Genomic DNA, 23,380 nt, shown 5'->3' with positions numbered 1-23,380 from the left:
CTTGGAGCAGATAGTGGTAGCCTTAGGACACAGTGTGAGCTTGCTGAATGGGGAAACTTCTTGGCCACCATCCCCTGCTGCCTTCTTCCTTGAGACGTTTACTCTTGTCCCAAAGAGCCCTATGACCTGCATGCCGTGTAGTGTGCTTGACATCAGCCTGTTAAATCATCTCTTCAGATGAGAGGCAGAAACATTAGCTCACCGTTCCTCCTCTCAGGCAGTGCTTGCCTCAGTGCAGAGGCAGCAGGCTCTGAGCTATGAATGAACGAGCCCGGGCCGTGAGGGATGAGCGGAGAATATGAAGCTCTCACTGGACAGATAGGTGGGGATGATTACAGGCACCTGAGGTCCTTCCAAAGCGTTTGATCCCTTGAGAGGATGAGCCAACACATTCGTTTCCTTCTCAGTTGCTGTGATAAAACCATGATCGAAAGCAACCTGGGAGTTTATTTCATCTTACAGGTTAGAGTCCATCCCCATGGGAGGCCGAGTCAGGAGCTCAAGTAGGAGCCTGGAGAGACCGGAAGTAGAGATCACGGAGGAATGCTGCTTATTGGCTTTGCGTTCAGGCTCACGCTTGACTACCTTTGTTATACCTCCCAAGGGCCCCTGCCCAGGAGTCGCAAGGTCCACAGCAGGACGGACCTTCCCAATCAACAAATAAGAAATTGCCTGATAGTTCACCGCCCAACTGCAGGCATTTCCTCAGATGAGGTTTCCTCCTCCCACGTGACTCTAGTTTGTGTTAACTTGACAAAACAAACAAACAAACAAAACAAAAACAAAAACCAACCAGCATAAGAAAGAAGGAATTAAATGGATCTGAATTCTGAATCTGCAACTCAAAAGTTTTGCCACATCTTTACACAGCCTCAGACTGCAGCGTCTCTGCTGGGAAAGGAAGAGCCGAACTCTCAGACTGCCCTGAGCTGCAGTGCGGCTGGACGCCATGTATCCCTGATGGGGACGTGCAGCTCGTGTGAAAACAGAACAAAAAACTCATGCCAGAGCTATGCACCGCATTTCTCTCAGCACTTTGCAGCGGCTACTGGCGCTTCCCGATGGCAAGGCCTCACCTCACCCTTTCTCTGCCTCTCTTTGGTTTTGATGGCTAGGAGGCTGGTTCTGGTTGAGTACTTAAAGGAGATGGAAGGGGTTATCTTGAAAGGAGAAATTAGCCTTCCTAATGCTGTTATCCTTTAAAACAGTTCCTCATGTTGTGCTGACTCTCAATCATAAAACTGTTTTCGTTGTTACTTCATAACTATAATTTTGATGCTGTTATGAGTCGTAATGTAAATATCTGTAAGGGGAGACTGGGCTTCATTTCCCAGCCGCCCAGACCCAAACAATCATATAGAAACTGTATTAATCACAACACTGTTTGGTCTATTAGCTCAGGTTTCTTATTAACTAACTCTTACATCTTAAATTAACCAATTTCTATTATTTTACATTTTACTACAAGGCTCGTGGTTTGTTACTTCTTGCTTCTTTGGTTCCACTTCTTTCTCCCTGAATTCAGTTTTGGTTTCCCGCCCAGCTATATTCTTTCCTGCCATAGGCACAAAGCAGCTTCTTTATTAACCAATGGTAATAAAACATATTCACAGGATACAGAGGGGAATCCCACATCAAATATCCGATATGCACAATATCTGATATACCATCCCCATGAAAGGGTCACAACCCACAGGTTGAGAACCGGGGCTCTGCACAATGCACAGTTCCCATCTGGGTCCAGAGTAGGGGAAACAAGAAACATAAAGTCGTCTGGGACGACTGAAGAGAGTTAAACGTGGGCTGTCCATTAGACCCCCTCTTGCTCTGAGTCTGGGCTGTGGAACTGCACCAGCAGTATTATTACCTGGAAGCTTCGTAGAAGTATAGAGTTGCAGCCCCAGAGCAGTGATTGACGTGTTGAACAAACACTACGCGGACAAAATGGTTCTATGAATGTTATATATTTCTTGTATTTCATAATGGTATAGCTGGAGAAGTTGTGTGTGTGTGTTTTTGTGTGTGTATACATGTGCTTTTTCTAAGAGCAAGAGTTCAGAAGCAAATCTCCAACTCATACCTCACGTTGAAGGTGAAACTTGAGGGAACAGGACCCAAGACTTCTCAGTGACACTATGAATTGTCCAGATGGAGCCATTAGCAAGTGAGACAGGCCAGCCAGGAAGACATAGGCTGCACCAGGAGGGCAAGTTTGGTCGAGTTAGACTAACCTTCAAAGGAAGAAGGTCCTGCCATACACAGAGATCAGTTCCCACTGTTGCCAAGCCAGCAAGCTTGGAGGACAGTTTAAAATTCCTTATTTTGACTGTTGCAATTCTTTTTTTTCTTCCTTCCTTCCTTTCTTTCTTTCTTTCTTTCTTTCTTTCTTTCTTTCTTTCTTCCTTCTTTTTTTCCCCCCAAACCTTTTATCACAATTTCTCAACCTCCATTACCTATATTCACTGGCAACAAGATAGAATGTCCAATGTTCCTGTGTGTTGGTGACAGGCAAGAAGAGACCTGCCCCTTGGTGGAGGGGTTTGCCTAGGAAGCAGTATGAGTCCAAGGAGTGGCAGTTGCTGGGCTCCAGGAAGCACATTGTTGGAGAAGCCTGGAGAAGATGCCAACATCTGCATCTCTTTTAAAGTGCCATTGTCTCCTCAGGGGATCTGAGAGCTGTGTTCAGGGCACCTAGCCTTTGCTGGGATCTTCTTTATAACTGTCAAGTCACATAACAGGAAGTGGTAAGGATGAACCTTCCACAGACTCATCTGTCTGTCTTTAGAGGACACTGACTCATGGCAGGGCATTTATTTCAAATAAAACCCAGTGTACAGTGTAAAGCAAAGGACAGAGGAATTCTCCACCCACCTCTAGTTCCAAATTCCACTCAGGTTTGGAGCAGAGATGAACAATTTCCATTTTGAATCATGAAAAGGTAGAAGAATCCGGCCTCTTCCTGCTAACAGGAGACACAAATACGTGTCTTTCTCCAAAGGTACAAGACCGTGTTTACTATTCTGGATCCCTCGTCGCCAGTTTCGCTTGTTTTTGCAGCTTGATGCTACCCATGAGGCCCAAAGCAAGAGAACCAGACATTCCAGATTGACTCAAACAATTCCATCTTCTAAGTGTAACGTTCTGGCACCTCTACGATCTCCCTATTTGTTCCAGTTTTCATCACACCCCGTGAAGCTGAGCGGCAAGATGGAGAACAGCTCGCTTCCTGTTGCCCAAGTGCCTGCCTACCGCGAGGCTGTGGATATGGGGCGCAGAGTGTCTGCGGCTCAACTAAACTGCCTCTCGGGGAATTCATCCTCTTCCACAAACTAGAGGCAGAAACGGTGTTGTGGTTTATTTTGGTGAAGGGACATCTTAGAAAACAACAAAAGGAAAATTCCTAGTGGCAGTGATTGTTAGTGAACTTTACATTTCTGAAGGATTAAGGGAGTCACTAAAAAAATCCCACATAAAACCTTCAAATTACGTCTCGCTGTGTCTTCCCCAAGTAGTGACTAGGGGAAAGAAAAATGACATTACTGACTGTCGAGCCACGTGACTTTCAATTACAGAGCAATTTGACTCTTCTGAAGGCAGGTCATGGTGTATCTCAAAACCCCAAGACAGTAATGCTCAATACTTTTCATTTCTTAGGGGGATGCAGACACATTCACAGCCGGGAGCTGGGATGTCTGTGCACAAGCCCTGTAGCATAGCTGCACTTTCTCTCTCCTCACAAGAGACGACTGCCTGAGACTGGGGAGAGAGCCTTTCCTCCCGTGTCTGCTCCATGCAGGCCAGACTTACTGGACTTTGGGATTCTGAGACAATTACCTCCTTGCCAAACATACTTCTCTGAATTATTCCATAAAACACACTTGATAAATGATTTTATCAAGGCCATTGTGTCTTGAAGAACTTAAATTAGTCCCAGATGAGTTTCTTTCCAGTTAAAATAGATTTAAATAAAATGTAAGTGTAAAGCTGCTTCCATTTTAACGGCTGGAGCCCATTCTGGCACTAAGTGCACTCACCTTCCTTATTCATTTATGACTTTTGTGTTTGTTGGAAGCGAGCGAGATCTCAGGTGGCTGCATCTACTTCTTATATTTATGACTTTTGTATCTGTTGGATGCAAACAAGTTCTCCGTTTCCTATCTGTAAAATAAAACAAGAGCAGCTGCCTCACAAGCTCTGAGGTGGTTAAAGGAGAGAGCAGACACTAAGCTGGGCACTCGCGGATGTTTCTTAACCACTCGGTTTCGTTTCTTCGCCTCTGCAGGCCTATGCGGTGTACATGCGGAGGAGCGGATCTACCTGTAGTTGATTCTGTTTGTTTTCCAATGAGCACACACTGGAAAGCAATGGATTCCAACAACTCAGAACTAACTGTGTGTATGCTTCTTAGACTTTTAGCATTTACCTGAGGTATAATGAGGACTAGTCTAATGTTCAAGATTTGATCCCAGCACCACGAAACCATGAAATAAAGAAAAAACCAAACCAAACCAAAAAACAAAAAACAAAAAAAAAACCCAACCAAACCAAAAAAGCAAAGAAAACTTGGTTTGCTCTGAGGTGCCTCTGCTTTTTCGTTCTACTCCACATTCCTTCTTGATTCCTCAGTTCTGTAGTTTTGCAGAACTCTTTACTGTCCTTGTACAGACGCCATGGTTCCTTGTATTGTGTACCCCCCTCCCTGGCACCTGCCTTCCTGTTTCTTTTCCTAATGACCTCATTCTTCCTTTATGGATCTTTCCAAATTTTGTTTTATCTATAAAATCTCTTCCAATTCCCTTAACACAAAAATAACCTCCAGCTCGTCATTTTCATGACATTTAACAACAACAACAAAAAATAATAGGGTTTTCCATTTCAAATTGGGATAATGCACAAAAGCTGGAAAGGTTGCAGAGCTGGGTTTCTTGCACACCTGAGCCGCTTCCTCTACTGTTCACATCTTAGGATGCCGAAACTCAGAACAATCAGCTCGTATAAAGGCCAGACACTCAGAGGAGGAATGAGAGAGCCGGAGGGTGGAGTGGGGTGGAATGCTGTTTTGGGGATGAGACGAGGCTTTTCTTGGTCTCCAAAGATATTTCCTGACAGAAGACTCCTGCGGAGCTGGCTGTCCAGACCCTGCCGTGAGTGGTAGGTATTTCCCCACGAGATCTCGTCCTTCCCTGAGTATCTCCAGGCAGTTGTTCGTGGTTGCTGGGAGAAGAAGAGCACTTTTTCTTCAGTGGTATAACCACTATTTGGGACCACACTTTTGTAAACGATCTCCATCCAGTCAATCCAGGATATCTTAAAATACATTGGGGTCACCAGAACAAGAGGATGAAAAGAAGGAGGGAGGAGGAAGAGAAGAAGAAGCTGAAATATGAAAAGAAAATTAAACAGTGAAAATAAAGGACTCTCTGGGAAGAGGGGAGAAGCAGCAGTGGAAGGGGAACGAGAGAGCTGTGGGGTGAATACGATCAAAACATATTTATGCACATAGGGATGTGTCATAATAAAAGCCAGTATTATTTATACTTAATACATGAATTAAAAATTACCTATTTTTTTAAAAAATTGAGCACTTCCATTTATATTATAACTGCCCGCGGACTGTAAACTCCTTGAAGCCAGGCCTCGTGGTCTGGCTTATCTTATATCTTTTATCTGCTCTATAACACGCCCAGGTGTTTGCTCACTGCGGATCACAGCGTGGACGCTAAACTGATGTTTCCTATGAAGGGAGTGACGGCCTCCGTCGCCTACCTCAATCAAATCCCGTTTGGTTTTTCCATACTTATTAAAGTCAGACAAATATATAGAAAAATATGCTTATAAATAAAGCCGATGAATTGTGACAGAATTGAAAGCACCACCCGGTTCTTCAAATAGAAGGCTCCCTGCTCTGCAGCAGCCTCCAGAGCCCCTCCCGGTAACTATTGCCCTTCGTCCGGACTTCTCGTCCTGTCCTCACTTTCATTTTAATAACAGGACTCCGTTGTTGCGGTGATAGTTATAACGCAAACCACGTTTGCCCTGTAATTATATCCAGACAAAGTGGCATGGATCTATTAAAAAAAAAGTTCTGATTAAGGCAAGTGCCCAGCAGTAGATGTTCCAGCTACCAAACAATGCCCATTGTCCGCGTAGCTTCTGTAGTTTCTGCGTTGAGGCTAGGCTTGTGGTTGGGTGTACCCGCTTCGGATTGAAGGCATTTCCGGTCCTGACAACAGCAGGCCAGTGTAGGGGGTAGGACAGAAGCCATTTTTGTTTCTGTTCCCTTAGAAACACGCGGAACAAAATAAAGTTTGCCAAATGGAAATATACAAAACCACTGAGGAAATAAATGTTATTTTTAAGTTTCTAAGAAGGGAGGAGAAGTGGAAAGAATTCAAAAACCCGGTGACCTTTAACAGGACAACACAGCAGGGTCAGCAAGTGTCTAGAGAAGGCTGTGTCCGGGGGAAGGGTGCGGGGAGCTCAGGCCTGGAGAAGCTGACCTCACTGGCCATGATGGGAATGGAGTTGGCTTTCCTCCAATCTCGAGTGAGTGGCAAGAAGGATACCATCTTTCAGAAACGGGAACAGTCAGAGAGAATCCTCGTCACTAAAGGGAACGGGCATCAAAAGGCCGAGTCTTCGCTCTCAGACACTGTGACTTTCTGCCCAGGAGGAGGTCACAGACGAGGGTCAAGTGAACTAAGGGGATGATGGCTACAATGCCAGGAAGGGCACTGTTCCAACGAGAGAGGACTGCTAGTGCCCCCGTCTGGGACTGGGAGGAGAGAGCCACCGTGGCCGTCTTCTTTCTTAGGACCCTTATGTCGCTATTACATGGGTAGGTCTCACAGGCTCAGGAACTGATGGGTGCATTGACAAGGAAACCCGCCAGCTCCGTTTTAAATCTAGACAGAGAGTGTATGCAGTTGGCCAGACAGCCTTCCTCACAGGATAGTACGGAGAACACTGGTTCTGCTGAAGACAAACTTTGTGACATATTGTCTCTCATAAAGAGAAAGTCACCCCATGACAAACATGGGCCAAGTCAGGGTCTTCTTCCTGAAGCTTTGGTCACAGATGCCACTCCCAGACAGCTCGATACCAAAACAATGGACAGGAATGCATGCCCTTTGCTAACCAGGGCAGCTACCGACGGGGTGTCTAAGAACATCTTGACTAAAGGCCGCAGAGGGCTGACTCGATCCTTCAGCCACCAGTCTTTCCCCCACCACTGTCTTCTGTACCCCCACTTTCCATCAGGTTAGTTTTCGGGAGACAGGAGCCCGGGCAGCGACTCAGAGAGACATTTCAGATGATTCATGACCTGGAAGCTAGCAGAAACTTAATCCAACTGTTTCCCAACATGGGGTGAGGGATTGAAAAAGGGCAGCAGCTAAATTCAGTGTTCCTCTCTGCTCATTTAGGCTAGTTCTTACGACCGTACTTCAGTTCTTTCAGTAAAAGAGACAAGTGCCATTCCTACAAATAGCACTGGGGCTTGTGACCAAGGGAATATTGAATGCTTGTCATCAATGTCCCAAAAACCACTAGTAATTTCTTTTTTCGGAGAGTTGTCCACTGAAGACCATGTCTGGCCCCTCTCCCCTGGTCCCTTCCCTGTGGTAAAATTCTCCATCTCCAACACAGGCCCCGGGCCTAGATCATAAACGTGGGAGCTATCCTAAAGAACCCGCCCCTGTTCTGCTTCCCTTCCATCCGCAATATGGAAAAGAACAGAGGTTTTTCAAGTTTCAGTAACTCCACTACCTGCAGGGTGACAGGCTATTGGATGTGCATGCTTCATGAGCTCTCAAATAGGTCAGCGGGGATAGGGTCATGTTGAAGGGCTTTTCTATCCGCTGCTTAGTAATCACAACACACCGGAAACGTCAGAATAGGGGATGCCCCCACATAGAAATAACATTTAAGTACTTGATGGAACATCAATTAACACGACGCTAAAAGCTTTACAGCAACATTTTATAAAAATTCATGTCTTTGCTAAGAAGCAAGCAAACACAATAAAACAAAACTCATAAAAGGTCTGTAGCTGAGCAATATTAAAAACCCAAAAATTTGTTGCAGAGGGAAAGAAAAGAGACTGGAAAGGAATGCATCGAAGTTGACTGTTAGTCTGGAGAAAAGGGCTTTGAATGATTCTGTAAGGTCCCCCCTTTGAAACTGTTTTCTTTGAGACACGGCAGCCCAAACCCAGGGCTTTGCCCCCACAGCCAGGCTCTACTCCTGAGATAGCTCCTGATAGTCCATAGTTCACCTTTAAAAGGCCCCATGTTCTAATTTTACGATTACGACAGAAAGGATTTTGTATGTAACTAGTCAGCAGAAGCAAACAGGGGCACTGTGGGTAGACCAGGGTAGACCAGGGTAGACCAGCCACAGCCTTGTGGGCCTGGGTGTGACCATCTTGGGGAGGCATCAAAAACCTGGCTGGGGTGTCTCTAGCAGAGATGACGTCGCCCTAAGGACAGAAAGTGCAGATTAATCAGGAGTCAGAACCAATCTCTGGAAAGTAGGGCACGGTGAGGTTCCAAGGTGTCCCAGAAGTGATTGATAGATGGCCATCAGCCTCTCGATCCTGCCCCGCCTCCCGGGATGCGCATGCGCAGCAGGAAGCCGTGGCGCAGCAGGAAGCCATCCTTTTCCAGGCTGAGCTGATTCATTCCATAGGGCTGCAGTCGCTTCTACTAGCTATGCTCTTAAAGATGGGTATCACCACTGTGGGGAGACAGTTGTTTGGCTGAGGCCTATTCCGCTACCAGAGCCAAAATGGGTAAATCAGATCCTGGACCGCTCTTAAGTCATTTGGAGGGAGAGTCTACGCTTCTAAAGTATAGGGTTTTACGGCTAGGAGGTTTAATGAGATCTGTACCATAGGCACAACTCATTCGTGATTTTTTTATTAAAATCATTTTAACGATTTCATTTCGTTAGAACACAGCAATCCGTACCTTTGGGGGCTAGCGGGGATGTTTTTTGGACATGCAGGCACGGGTCCCAAGCTACGCTGGAGATTCACTTTCCCGACTGTCCTTGAGAGGTGGGGCCAGGGATCCTGAGGAAGATGGGACCAAGAAGACCACAGGAAAGAGAGGATGGGCTTGGGAGGGATTATGAAGCTATGTTGAACTAACCTTGCATAAAGTTCAGAGATGGAATCTGCTTGAAGGCTGTGTGCTCCAGATGGGTGTTTGAATGTCCCGAAGAGATGCGTGCTCATGTTTGGAGCGTTTGTGTGGTTGTTTTTTAAATCTAAGGATTCTGGGTGAGGCTAGATCTAGTTTTCAGTTGAGCAGACAAGGAAGAACAACTTCAGTGTGTAAAGTAGAAAGTCCCTGGGCTCTATCTGGAGAGCCCAGGGAGCAGCAGATCCGAGTGCGGGGCTTGGGCTTGCCTTCAGTAATTTTTCTCTGGTAGCTGATTCCAGGGTCAGTCCTGAAGGAATTCTCACTTGCTCGGGTCCCCCTCAGTCTCCTGGTGCCCATCTGTGTCGTCTTGTTGGTTAGCTGGTTATTATTGTCAACTGTAGAACACCATTCCACGGCCCTGGAGGGGGTCAGGATGTAGGAAAGGACCTGTGGCCTGGGGATGTTTAGGTCCACGAGGGCAGAGCAGACATCTCTCAACAATATGGCCCCCTGCCACTGCCGTGCTCCTTTGTTTCAACCACATCAAGGCTTTCCCCACAATCTTCTCTCTATTTTCTTTCTTCTTTCCTTTCTCTTATAAAACAAAGGCCCCACTAGGGTTACCAGCACAGTAAGTACTCTGGCGTGTCAGATTGCCTTGGCAGAGAGCACTCCTTTTATCTGCGTTTTGATCAGTGTTGAGTCTCCGGCCTTTAAATCTTTTGAACTCTTATCCATTGTTCCAGACAAGCTGCTGCTAATTCTACAACCCCATGTTCTCTCTTGATTGTATTACTTTGGCTCCAGTATGATGTCCTTGTTCTCTCCTGGGCTAACGGGGTGAGGTGTAGGACAAAGGGGTTCAGAAGCCATAATCAGCAGCTTGATGCTCTGTGATCTGTTGGAAGCACATGGTGACTGTTATCAAAAATTCGCCAGAGCACAAGCAAGGAACTCAGGACACACTGAGACAATGGGGATGTTCTATTGGGAACTCACCAAGGCCAGCTGGCCTGGGTCTGAAAAAGCATGGGATAAAACCGGAATTGCTGAACATAGCGGACAATGAGGACTACTGAGAACTCAAGAACAATGGCAATGGGTTTTTGATCCTACTGCACGTACTGGCTTTGTGGGAGCCTAGGCAGTTTGGATGCTCACCTTACTAGACCTGGATGTGGGGGTTCCTTGGACTTCACACAGGGCAGGGAACCCTGATTGCTCTTCGGGCAGATGAGGGAGGGGGACTTGATCTGGGGAGGGGGAGAGAAATGGGAGATGGGAGGCGGTGGCGGGGAGGAGGCTGAAATCTTTAAGAAAAAAGAAAGAAAGAAAGAAAGAAAGAAAGAAAAGAGGAGGGATTGTGGGATTTTCCTCTGTATGCTGTGATTACCATTAATGAATAAAAAACTGCTTTGGAAAAAAAAAATTCGCCAGTTCCAGGGTAACTGGCAAAGGTATGTGGTTCAGGGAGGACAGTCCAGCTCCAAAGCACTGGAGGAACAAACTGGGGGCTGCTCTCAGTAGGGTTTCCCAGCCTGGGGTCATCAGGTTGGCCCAAGAACCTTTTGAGAATGAGGTCCCCCAGGTTGGGCAGCAGCCACCCATTTCCCCCCTCCTCCCTAAAGCTTCTGTGTGATTCTTCACCAGCCGAGGCAGCACCTCTGGCTTATGGCCTTGGTTACCTAATATCAGGCACAACATCTGGCTTAGGCAACACAGTGACTCTCCTGGGATGGATCTGCTGATAAGAACTTCTCAGGTTCTGAGAAACACTTGGCCCAGCTTCCCACAATTCTGGCTTTGCTCTTGTGGGTGACCTTAAGATTCGACTCAGAGTTGAAGGGATCTTCAAAGAGACCTACTTTCCTGATCTCTTCAGTGACCAGGAAGAAGGGGGTGCTGAAGCCTTGCGAAAGGATTTGGGCTCAGGTCCATGAATGAAGGGGGACAAGAATAAGACACAAGAGACAACTGCACAGCTCTCACTCAGCCAGCAGCGAGGGACTGTAAAGTCCTCTTCGAGGAATACAGTACCTGGCCTTAGCTAGGCCTTCTAACACTTCCGACTAACAAACCCTAATGATAGCTGTTACCTAATACTAACTAGTACCATGACCAGCACTTACCAAGCACTGTCTCATGTGGGCAGAGCTAGCCTTTACACACCCTTGATCTTCTGGGCTAACAAATATGTCCAGCTTACAGAGGAGGGAACTCAGACTTTAGGTAGATCATTGGGGGAATCCAAGCCAGTCGGTGGCACAGAGAGAACCTGAACTGTTAATTTTATTTTTATTTCCTTTTGGTTTTTATTCATTTATATTCTTGCTGGGCCAACGAATGAACCAGGGGCATTGAGCATGTTAGACAAGCACTTTGCCCTTTAGAATTTATTTAACTAATTTTATTGTGGGTACAGACCTCAAACTCTAGAATGTGGCCTTTTTTGATGTCAGAAAACTTTTATAGAGCTATGAAATCCAGAGAGGAGTAGAATACAAATTGAAGAGTTGGGGCGGGGGCAGTGACAGCAGCTGGGGGGAATGAATGGCAACAGTGTTAAAAAAAAAGTGCCAAGAGCAATCGGTTCTAAAACCACACCTTACATATATGGAGTTGCTCATGGACTGAGCTCTTCTTCCGCCTCTCACATCTAACACCACCGTGAGAGGGTTCTGCTGGGGCAAAATAAAACAAAGTGGGGGAGTGAGAGGGTGGCTATTAAAATCACATTTTAATAAATAACTATTCCTAACCCTCCAGAGTATCCAAAAGGAAGCCAGTGCTTACTGTCAGGACAACGTCTCACTTGAGCAGTGTCTGGGACGTGTTTACCAGTTGGTTTTTGAGGAGATTGGCAATGACTTATGGACCTTGTTGTCCTTGTAACACAGACTCGAGGGTTCAGTGAAAGAAGAATAGAGGAAATGACAAAGCACCCTTTGGGGGAATGATGGCAGGACCTACGTATGAAAATAATCACACCTTGGGGACCTCGGAGGATCTGTAAACACTACCCATTACTCACCAGTTGTAAAATCTCCCAGCATTAATCCGCCTTGGCAGAGGGAAGGACATTACCAAATGACTGCATTGCCTGCTGGCTTCTCCCAGACTCCTGGCTGGACAAGCAAACGAGTATCCACTCTGGAAGATGGAATTGTTTCCTGTTGGGCCTATCTCACGGAGGTCCTGCAGGCGAATCAACCAGGATTTGAAATTTTATTTTTTTTTACTTTTTTTGTTGTTGAACCATTCCAACAAATCCTGGAGCGTCTGAGTACTTTCTTGGAAGCAGTTTTCTTAAGCGTTAACTATACACATGTTGGGTCTGTGATCACCAGAGCCACTTTGATGCTGTAGCAACTTTAAAAGGTGATGGGAATGCTGGACCTTGCCTTTCTTATGTGTGCTCAGAAGAGTGAGAACTTGCTGCGCTCTTACGGTTTGAACATTTGTAGACTCAGTACTTTATCTTCAGTATGGAGAGTCAGAAGGAGAACAAAACAAAACGTTTCTTTCTCTCTTGTAGGGATAAGACCTTAATTACCAAGAGCAAGGAAAATACAGACTAAGAGGCAAAGAGGGCAGACATCCAGAAGCCAGAAGACTTTGGCTAATGCCGAGTTTTGAAAGGGCTTTCTCCTCATCACGTGGTTCTTGATGGGATTGTTGAGAAACAGAAAACTCTTGTTACTAACAAACAGGCTTGGGAGATATTGACCGTTTGGGGCATTCAAGGAGTTAGGGTACCCTCCTAAGCCATAACTAGCACTTGTTAGCACAGAGGATATTTGCTCTGGAGAGAAGACATCTCCCCCACCCAATATACACACACTGGGCATACAGAGTGGGCTCCCCAGCTGCCACAGGCAGGCGATGGACCATATCAGAATGTTTCCAAAAAGACAGTGATATACCAGTCGATAGGCTGTGGTGACCTAACTCTTACCAGCCTGCAGAAGAGGCATATTCCTTATTCATATTCCACAGGGCTGGGGAGAATGCCTTTGCTCCTTATTTTGTTGGGTGGCCATTGGCTGGCAAGCTTGGTAAAGAATTCTCTTCCCCAGAGCCCGTTGGAAAGTGGCTGCAGTGGGGATGCTGGTCACCAAAGGCTCTGGAGTTCTAGTCTAGTCTCAATTCCCAGGACATTTTTTTTTCTTAAAGAACACTGAGCCTCTGCAGGTAAGATAGAGACAGGCCAGGTCACGCAGGGCCCATCTGTTGAACACTGGTTCCAGGGCCATGTTGTGGCAGGGACAAAATTCTACTTTCTCAGAGAATTCGAGGGTAACAGAGATCCCAAGCAAACAATGGGACAGGCACTGTTAGACTACAGAGTCCATGAACGCATTCCCAAATGACGTGGTACATTCTTAGACTTTCTGATGTCTTGGGAATGGTGCCCTTTTCCAGTTTATACAAGTCACAGTATGGGCTGACAAGTTCCCTCAAAAAAAAAAAAGCGTACAATACTCATATGTGATCAATCACCCTAGGGTAGTAGAATCAATTAAGTACCAAAAGAACCATCTGGAGGACGTGGAGGGCTTACCCTTATCGGTACTGTGCTCAGATCAAGGTGGTGACCACTAATGCATTTACATAGACGATAAGAAGATCAATGGAAATCAATTTGCTTTGATTTGTTTCAGGATAGAGACCTTCATGTTGTGAAAATTCCCAAGGGTTTTCTTTCACAGGCCTCTCTTGCCTGCTTTCTCTCCAGTCTCTCTCTACCCCTCCGCGCCTCCAAGGCATGACAGACACTATTTTCTGTGGTTGCTATACGGGACCCGAAAGAGATTGGAGAACAGAGAAGTGGAAAATAATCACTATCAGGTCAAAAGTAAGCAGCTAGTGTATGAGATGTCTTGTAGATTTAAAAAGATGAAGCGACTTAAATGCAGATTTGACTTTGCATTTTGCTACTTCGCTGGCTTTTAAATAGGCATTCTCCCAATGTCTACTGCTCCTCTGTCCTTGAGAAAAAGAAGTCCAGGAAAATAAGTTGCTACCAGGACAAATGGAACCAACGTTATCAAGGGAAAAACAATCCAGTCCTTTTTCTTGTAGCTTGCGTTGCCAAAAGAAGGGCACCTAGGAGAACAAACACTCTAATCGTGGGGTCAGGGTGAGGACATTCCATTGATTAGCTTTTTGAAAAAGTAGTTTGCAATCGAGTTCTGCTAATGGCACGGCCGTGGGAAGCCTGCGTGAATCACCTGACTCCCTCATTGTTTCGGAGAAGCCAGCCGGTGTTCTAGTGATAAATAAGTGACTCGCTCAGCCTTGGGACACTGGGAAAGCCTTATCAAGATCGTTAATTACATTCCCATCATGCACTGGCAGTGTTGGTGAGGGGGTGTAGCAGTGCTGGGGACTGAGAACAGACAAGGGGCCTATACTCACCTTCGTGGTTTCTCAGGCTGACTCCAGGCTCCATGCAGTTCCTGTGAAAATTCTATCATCCAAGGACACAGTGAGTTTGCCTAGGAGCACATTTCATAAAGGGATCTTTATGGCAATGTGATTGCTAGGGGGGGAAAAGACATTAAATCAAGTTTATACAGTTTGAGAGTCTCATATCCGTGTGAGGTGTCTCTCAATCTTTAGATTCTGCCTTACGGCGGCATTTGCCCAGGACCGGTCTTCAGCAAAGTGAGAAACAAAACCAAGCACGAGAATTAGTTGGGGGGGGGGGGGGAGCTTAATAAAACAAAACAAAATAAAACAAAACAATAACAATAACAAAGCAAACAACCCAACCAAACAAACACAGAAACGAAACCAATAGGCCCCTGGACTCCTTCTACCCAGACAGACCAGCGGACCTGTCATTCCGAAGTCAGGGAAATGGATGCTGGCAGGATTCCCGACCCTTCATCCCCCCCCCCCCCCCCCCCCGCCCCAGGATGATTCTGATTCTGTAGCACAGAACTCACTTCAGCCCTTACATGTTCTGTGCTTTTCCAGGGTGTTTGTGGGGTGTGGGTGGGGGGACAGTGCACGAACCTTGAATAGAGGTAGCATAGCCTCTCTGAAAGGCTTTCCCCCTTGCTATTTTTTTAACTTTATTTTTGGGGACCCGGCTTTGAACCTAGGGCATTGCGCATGTGAGGCAGCTCGAGCTTTATTTCCAAACGACGCAAAAACCTTGTTTGGCTTTGTTTTTTTCTCCGTTGAACAGGCAAGCATTTGGAGAAAGTCTCAGCGTGTTTACAGAGGGCGCCCAAATGGCTGTGTGGGCTGATAGGCTTGGAGCTGAAAATGCTGGAAACTGCACACGCACAAAACCACGAATTCCAGAAATGCTCAGGATGCTTTGTAGCAAGCGAGAGCACACCCTGTGTGTTAGCTTTCCCCCACTATAACAAATACCTGAGGGGAATCAATTTGAGAGGGGGAAAGTTTATTTCGGCGCATGACTTCAGAAGTTTTGACCCGTGGTCACTTGGCGACATTGTTGTGGGGTATGGTAGCATAGCACGTCATTATGGGAGCATAGCGGTTGCTAACCCCAAACAGGGCAGGAAGGGAAGGAGATAATATCCCCTTCAAGGGCATACCCTCCATGACGTAACTTCCTTCCATTGGGTCCATGCCCTGAACTTCCATTACCTTCATTACATTCTAGGCTAGGAACCAAGCTGTAAACAGATGGGCCTCTGGGGGACATTTAAGATTTAAACTGTGGCACCCTTTCATGGAACCATCACGGTGTTAATGCTAATAAATTGGAATCCATGACTGTGTCTAAAGATAAGCTTGATTTTTATCAAATAAGATTTGAAAATTAGATGTTTTTTTGTGAAATGTCTAAGCCAGCCTATATCTTTCTTCCTTCTTTCCTTCTTTCTTTTCTTCCTCCCTTCCTTTCTTTTTCTTTTTTCGACAGGGTTTCTCTGTGTAGCAGTCCTGGCCAGGCTGGCCTAACTCAGAGATCCGCTTGCATATGCCATGTTGCCCAGCCAAACAGGCTTTTTAAATGCTAAACTGTCAAATCAAATAGGCACCGTGCAGTTTCTCACAATCTCCCTGCATCTAATTATGCTTTATATGTCTTAGCTTGCGTTACATACTACACAAAAGGAAATCCCATTAAATGCTGGTTGCACTTTTCACGGGGTATGTCCTCCCCAATAGTGTGAATCTAGTATTCTTGATCCTGTCATGAAATTGAACTTAAAAAGGAAAACAATTTAGGAATCACTCAACTGATGAGGGACCTTAAAGTTGAAGTAGCTTTGTTCTCCATACCTGCAGCCTGAAGGCCTGGCCATAGCCTCTGAATGGAGGCTTTGGGGGAGGGGTCTTTTGGGGATTCCCTCTTGGTTTGCTCCTGTGGCGAGACTGCCAGCAGCTGCTTTCCCAGGCTTCGTGGTCTCCAGTCTTGGGGTGATGTGATTTTACTCCCTTGTCTAGCCCATCACGACTTCCTGTTCTTTTTTTGTAATGCTTTTCAGATCCACTTCTTCCTGCTGCCTTCCCAACATTCTGGTTCAGGCTCTAATTACCTCACACACACCTGCGCTCTCCTCCGATCCCCTTTCCTGTCTACAGCTTTTCCTCTCGCTGGTATTTTTATTCTTTCCACACAGATCTCTCTTCCTGAAGCATCATTTCCACTGCACACCTCTTGCAACGGCTCCCCAGTTGCATCCAGTCCAGGCCCAGGTCTTCTGCTCCAAAGCCCCCCTCACTGCCCAGACCATCTATCTCCCCTACAGCTGGACCTCACTCTGGCCAAGTAATGTCCTGACAGTGTCTGTACAATGCTACAACATCTGGCTAATCCAGTCAACTCTGTCAAATCTTCAGTTAATCATCTGGATGTTTTGTCTACGAGACGCCAAACATCTGGATTGACTGAAGGAATTCACTACATTGATGGAGGTTGGCTTTTCAAAAAAGTGGAATTGACCAGATGTTTTGGCATCGCATCGACACATCATTGTCCCTAACATTTATCTTAATGGTCCATCTGCACAACCTTTTCTCCACCTGGAACAAGACCTGTCTCCTCAATGTCATGTTTTCCTTTTCTTTCAAATTATGGTCAAAATGCCCTGTCATGAAGTCCTTCTGGGCTAATCTCACTAACCCCATCTCTTGGGTCCTCCTGGCATTCACTTCATTTTACATATCTAATTATTTTCACCTGCAGCCCTGTGTTTTGACTGGATTATAAATGCTACAGGTCAGTCGAAGGTCTACCAGAAAGACACTGTGGTTCTCGTAGAGAGAGAGACTCAGTGAACTGGTGATCGGGGCAGAAACTCTGTGGTGAGTCTGGTATTCTAGCTCCTCTCTTCACTGCGTGACATTGATAAATTACTTACTAAGGTGCAAATCTTTTCATGATTTGGAAAACAGAGATAAGGATAGAGAGGAACACTTCATACGGCTGTTCCTAAGAACCAAATGGGTTGACACGCCATGCTTAGAGGAGGGTCTGGTATACAGTGAGCACCCGCTAGGCCTTACTCATTCCAGTCTTCTGTGAAAGCAGTTTTCCTGCCTGTGTTTCCTAGGCTGTGACAGGGCCTTGGTGGGAAGGTTAGACGGATGTTGTTTCCATCTGAGAGACAGGAAACTGGGAGATTATTTATACAGTGTTGGAGTGGTCCCTCAGCTAAAGCTGTATCCTTCTGCATTTTTTTTTATCATAAACACAACCTCTCTTCATGAAATAATATTGGATGGTGAGAACGTAGTAAACTCATATTGGCCCTCAGGGTTCTTTCTGGGATGCAGTGGTTTATCCATCCATTTAATATATATTTATTAGACTAGCCACTCTCTGTAAGGTTCTGAACACTGAGATAGTAGTAAAAGAAGTTGACAAAAATACTTGTTTTAATGGAATGAATAAAAAAAGAAAAAAAACTTTAAAAAAGTTTTTATTTTTGTGTGTATGGACGTTTTGTGTGCATGTATGCATTTATGCTATGTGCATGCCCGGTATCAGTGGAGGCCAGAAGAGGGTGTTGGATCTGCTAGGACTAGAGTTATAGACGGTTATGAGCCAACATGTGGGGTCTGAGAGCTGAACCCGGGTCCTCAGCAAGAGCAGCAAGAGCTCTTGATGGTTCTGCCATCTCTCCAGCATCCATAAACACTCCATCCCCTCATTTGTAAATGGATAGCAAGTTCCGACCTCTCAAGACGGTGGGTAAAAATTAAATAAGTTAACTGGGCAAAGTGCTTAGGTTAATAGTATCTATGGCCGACTACACAAGAGGTGAATGTGTGGAATGGGGAGGGTTGCACTCCTAAAGTAGAATTATTACCGTGGAATACTCTGAGGCATCCTTTGAACAAAGACCTGAAGGAGCCGAGGGATGCATGTCAGGATGTCACGGGAAACACTGACTTAGGTAGCAGGAGCAGCTCCAAAGACTCTGAGAAGGAATGCAGGCAACTGACTTGATGAGCAACCGGGGAGGGGGTGTTGGGGAGGGTGGTGAGAGAAGCAGGGAGGCTGGGGAGCAGAGTGGCAATTACACGGAGCCTCATACACCGCTGTAAGGGCTTGACATTCTACTCTGAATTACATAGGGTGTAAACAGAACACAACACTGTGACATACTTTAAAAATATTCACTGCCTGCCATGCCAATAAGCTGCCGGGAGGTGGGTGGCAGCAAGGGACTGGATATGGCCCTCTTTCAGCAGCGCATGTGAAGTCTGATGGGGTTGTTCCCTTGAGCAGTGGCGGTGGGAAGGACTCTCATTCTGGGTCCATTTGGAAGGGAGACAACAGACTATCACGACTTGAGTGTGTGAGGTAAAGGCAGGAACTTAGGTTATGTGGCCTGAGCAAGCTGGCATTGCCAACACAGGTGGGAAAACTGGCCTGAAGCAGGACTGGCCAAGGCAAGGCCAGGAGTTACAGCGATAGGCCACTTTGGATGCGTCAGGTCTGACACACGTGACACTTCCCATGTGATGGACTTAAACTTTGTAGATCACGTATCCCTTTTGTAAGCTCAAGAATCACTTGCTGAATTCTTTGGCTGGTTGGGAAATATCACTAATTCTTAATTAGTTTATTCACTTGCACCCACAAAACAGTAACATAATGAGATTCTGGAATACAGGAAAAACGGTTCATGCCTCTCACCCCAATAAAATTATTCCCCCCAACTGAAAATTCAATAACACTTTATATATATATATCACATGGAAAAGAGAAGGAAGCCCACAGACTGTAAGTTCGCTGTAAGGGTTGAGAACTAACTACAAGCATGTATTTTAGGTGGCATAATCTATTTTCTCTCTGTGGAACCCTTCAATTCCAGTGTATCTTTATTAAGGTATCTGAGTATCCCGATACAATCTTAACCTACATCAGGCACAGAAAATAGATGCAAAAGCCACTTGAGTGTTTCCTAATTTCAAAATTAGCCCGATTTATTTAGAAAAGTGCCAGCAGTTTAGCCATAATGATCACATTTGGCATCATGAGGACAATAAAATAATAATTTTCTAAAAGACAAAAAAAAATCTTTTGTTTTCTTAACTGGTGCTGTGAAGAAAGCCTCCAAAGATAATTTAGCTGATCAAGTAACATGAATTAATACCATGATGTAATCTTCAGGGAATAATTTCCAGCAGATGTGGGGGAGAGAGACCAGACTCTGGCCTGCATTTCCTTTAGAATCCATGTTTTTCTTCTTCAGGTGGAAATCCCCATCTTCTAACCCAATCCTGCTCTTTTAAGTTAAATCATGAATTTGTACATTATCATTTAAAGTAGGTAAACCAAAGACCCTCACTGTTTCCTAGGCCTCCTTTTCCTCAGACGGTTTGCTTCTTTTTTGGGCTTAGCATTAAGATTAACTGGGGGGGGGGGGGGGAGGAGAAAAAACCCCAAAGTGGGACTTTAAAAAACTTCATCAACAGAGAATCTAAAGATACAAATCCATCACAAAATGGTAATTATACAAAATCAAAAAGCCTGAAGCCTGTGGCTTTAGGAAAGGGGTCACAATAGAGAGTCAGCATTCAAAGGCATTAGCCAGAAGTGAATGGCAAAAGGTACTAACAGGTCTGTGGGTTTGGTGAGGTGGGGTGTGTGTCGGGAGGGGTGGTGATGGCCGTGTTAACGAACATTCTTTCTACAGACCCAGTACTGCTAACGCCATCCTAGTAAGGTCTGATTGATGTGTTTTTGGGTCTAAGCTAGCCGGGCAGCCGGAAACCAACAAGCAGCCTCCTCCAACATCTGATGCCTTAGAGTTCAAGTGTCATCTAGCAAGGATTTCTCCACAATGTGGTTCCTGTATCACATCTCTCCATTAAAAGTTAAAAGAGGCAAAGATGAAAATGCACTGTGCTTTCCCATCAGCAGAGATGGGGCCTCTGGACCAACTGCTGGGATGCTGGCTGTCACAGATAGGGTGCTGGCTGTCACAGCTAGGGTATTGGCTGTCACAGCTATGGTGCGGGCAGACCTCCTCCTGTTTGTGAATGGCAGTGAAGAATGTACGCCCTCCTAACTTCTCCACATCGACACCGCATATACAAATTGTTCACACCGATAAGACCCTCAGTGGACTCACTTCACACCTCCCCTCTCTGGCTCCGGTATCACTAAGATAAACCAGCCTGCTTAGGGCATATTCTACCTCTCTCTAACCTTTCCCACCCAGGCCACATTGACACAACATGACAGATTCATGTACCTCACACATCTGACCTTATCAGGAACCTGGCAGTGAGGGTTTGATAAAGGTGCCCACCATAGGTTGCTGACTGGCTTCTAAAAACAGCAGTAAGCCACTCAGCCCCTCACACGTTTTAATGACCCGTTTTATGATAGCCCCATTTTTAGATGCATTACTAACCATGTGGCCTCAGGGGAGACAGAGCCGAGGGCATGGGATGATATGCATTTTTATAACATTAAAAATCCCAGATGGATCTGCACTAACTTCAGTTATTCTTGGAGAAAGGAAAAGTCAAGCTCCTACCTGCCACCAGCTTCATCTGAAGTGGAAGGCAGGGCTTGCCATCAGGAGAACTAAAATATCAATGTTTTTCTCTTTCTAGCATTGTATCCCAGACAAAGAACAAGAACTCTGACAGGCTGCTTTGTCTCAGGAAAATACCCCTGACCAAAACACGTAAACAAAAAATAAACCCAAATATAAAACTTAAGTGAATTTAAAGGCTATTTTTAATGTTTTCACATTTCTTTTAGTTTCCTCCCCCCCCCCCCCCCAGTTCATTTATTTGGCCTAAACATTTTTCTGTGACTACAAGTATACACAATTTAGTTTTCTATTCTTTTGAAAATTATTTACTTAGTTAAATTTATTTGATTTTGTAATGGCGGATTCCCACAACATTCTAATCACTACTACATTTCAGAATCTTCTGATTCTTGTAGTTAAAATAAGATGAATATTTAGCTAAACTAAGATCTTAACTTTGTCATTCAATGGTATCCAAAGGTGCTACGCAAGCTTCCAGAAGAGGGGAGCAGCCAACAGCTCTCCCCAGCTCTGAGACCAATCCACCACACCAACCAGCATGATACTGTAAACCCGAGTGCTGTAGTGGCTCGCACACGTCCCTCTGTGGTAACCAACAGCCCTCTCATTGAACTCAATACCCATTCAACAAGAGGGAAACCAGGCACAGTACTAGAAACCCAGCCAGCTATCCAGGGCTAGTGAAGTCATGGATCCTAGAGGAAAACCTGTAACCAGCACTTTACTAAGCCAGCATAATCCCTCACTACTTTCTAAATATTTGACCTTATACTGGTATATGTACTGTAGTCTTCACCTCAGCGGAGAACTCTTTGTAAGTGACAGAGATCATTACAGAAAAAAATGCAACCAATAAAAATGTGGATCCCCAATAAAGTTGTGGATCCCCCAATAAAGTTGAGGAGCCCAATCCCAATGGATACATCTACAAAACAACTCCCACGCCTAAAGCTCAGGGAACTTTACAGAAGCAGGGGCAGAAAGATTCCAAGAGCCAGGAGATCGGGGAGTTTGCTGTGAGGTTGTGTCCACCTCATGACGTCAGAAGCTACACCCATAAAGTCTCACCAATGTGGTTGCCTAAACAGGAGCTGAACAAGGACAGCGACAAGAGACATGCTAATGTGGGCCGTGGTGGTGAGTCCATACATAACCATACATAACCATGCATAACGCACTAAGAAATGCTGAGAGGGAAAGACATTGTTTACCCCAAGGAAGAGTACAATCGGTTATCTAATACCAAATGGTCAGCTCTGAAAACATACACACAGATTACATTATACAGACTGACCGGGTTATGTTTAGAAATATATTTACACACACATGTATGAATGTAATAACAATTACTGAAAAAAGATGGCATGAATTTACAGTAGAGCAAGGAGGGGAATATGTGGGGGTTTGGAGGGAGGAAAGGGAAGAGGGGAAATTAAATGATATAATTAAATTATAATTTCAAAAAAAAAACAATGAACTGTCTTTTTAAAAAACTGCAAGTATTCTCTGGTACTGGAGGAAGAAATATAGTATGCTCTGTGGGCGAATACTGAGTCGGTAAAAGCGGTCACAGTAGAGGAGGAACAGCAAAGAAGGCATTTCAATACACAGGGACTAGGGCATAATCTACTTCAGTGTCTGCAAAGATAGAGCTGCCAGGGCATGGGCTCAGCCGAGCTGGGAGTGGATGAAGGAATAAAGAGAAAGTGTATGGATGCAGGATGAGGTTTATCCAGCTATAAAGTTTGAATTTATGTCCTGTGCAGGAATATGGATGGTGGAGCAGAGTGTATTAAGTAAACTGAGACAGAGCTAGGAAGACAAGTCCTATGTTTTCTCTCATTTGTGGGTCCTAGAGTTTTGTATAAACATGTAAGACCGTATAAGCACATAGGATACGAAGTAGAAATGAGGCTGCTAGCTGGATGAAGGAGGGGAGAATAGGAGGAAGAGGGTGGATACGGTCACGGTACATGACATATTCATATGAAAATTTCTATGAAACCTATTACTATGTACAAGGAATATATGCCAATGAAAAAGAACTGCAGCGATATCTGGACAACCAAATCCTGCCTTGATCATCCAAAATTCTGAGTTGACTGACATTCTCTAGAGTTCTTCTCTCACACCTTTCTTTCCTCTGAGATATTTTCCTTCCTCATTCTGTGAATACTAAGAGTCCCATGTACACCAGAACGTGCCAGGACGAGACCCGTGCACCTA

The sequence above is a fragment of the Microtus pennsylvanicus genome, chromosome 6, assembly GCF_037038515.1.
Source record: "Microtus pennsylvanicus isolate mMicPen1 chromosome 6, mMicPen1.hap1, whole genome shotgun sequence".
Taxonomy (NCBI): Eukaryota; Metazoa; Chordata; class Mammalia; order Rodentia; family Cricetidae; genus Microtus; species Microtus pennsylvanicus.
The sequence above is the reverse complement of the archived record's forward strand: the minus strand, read 5'-3'. Positions refer to the sequence as shown.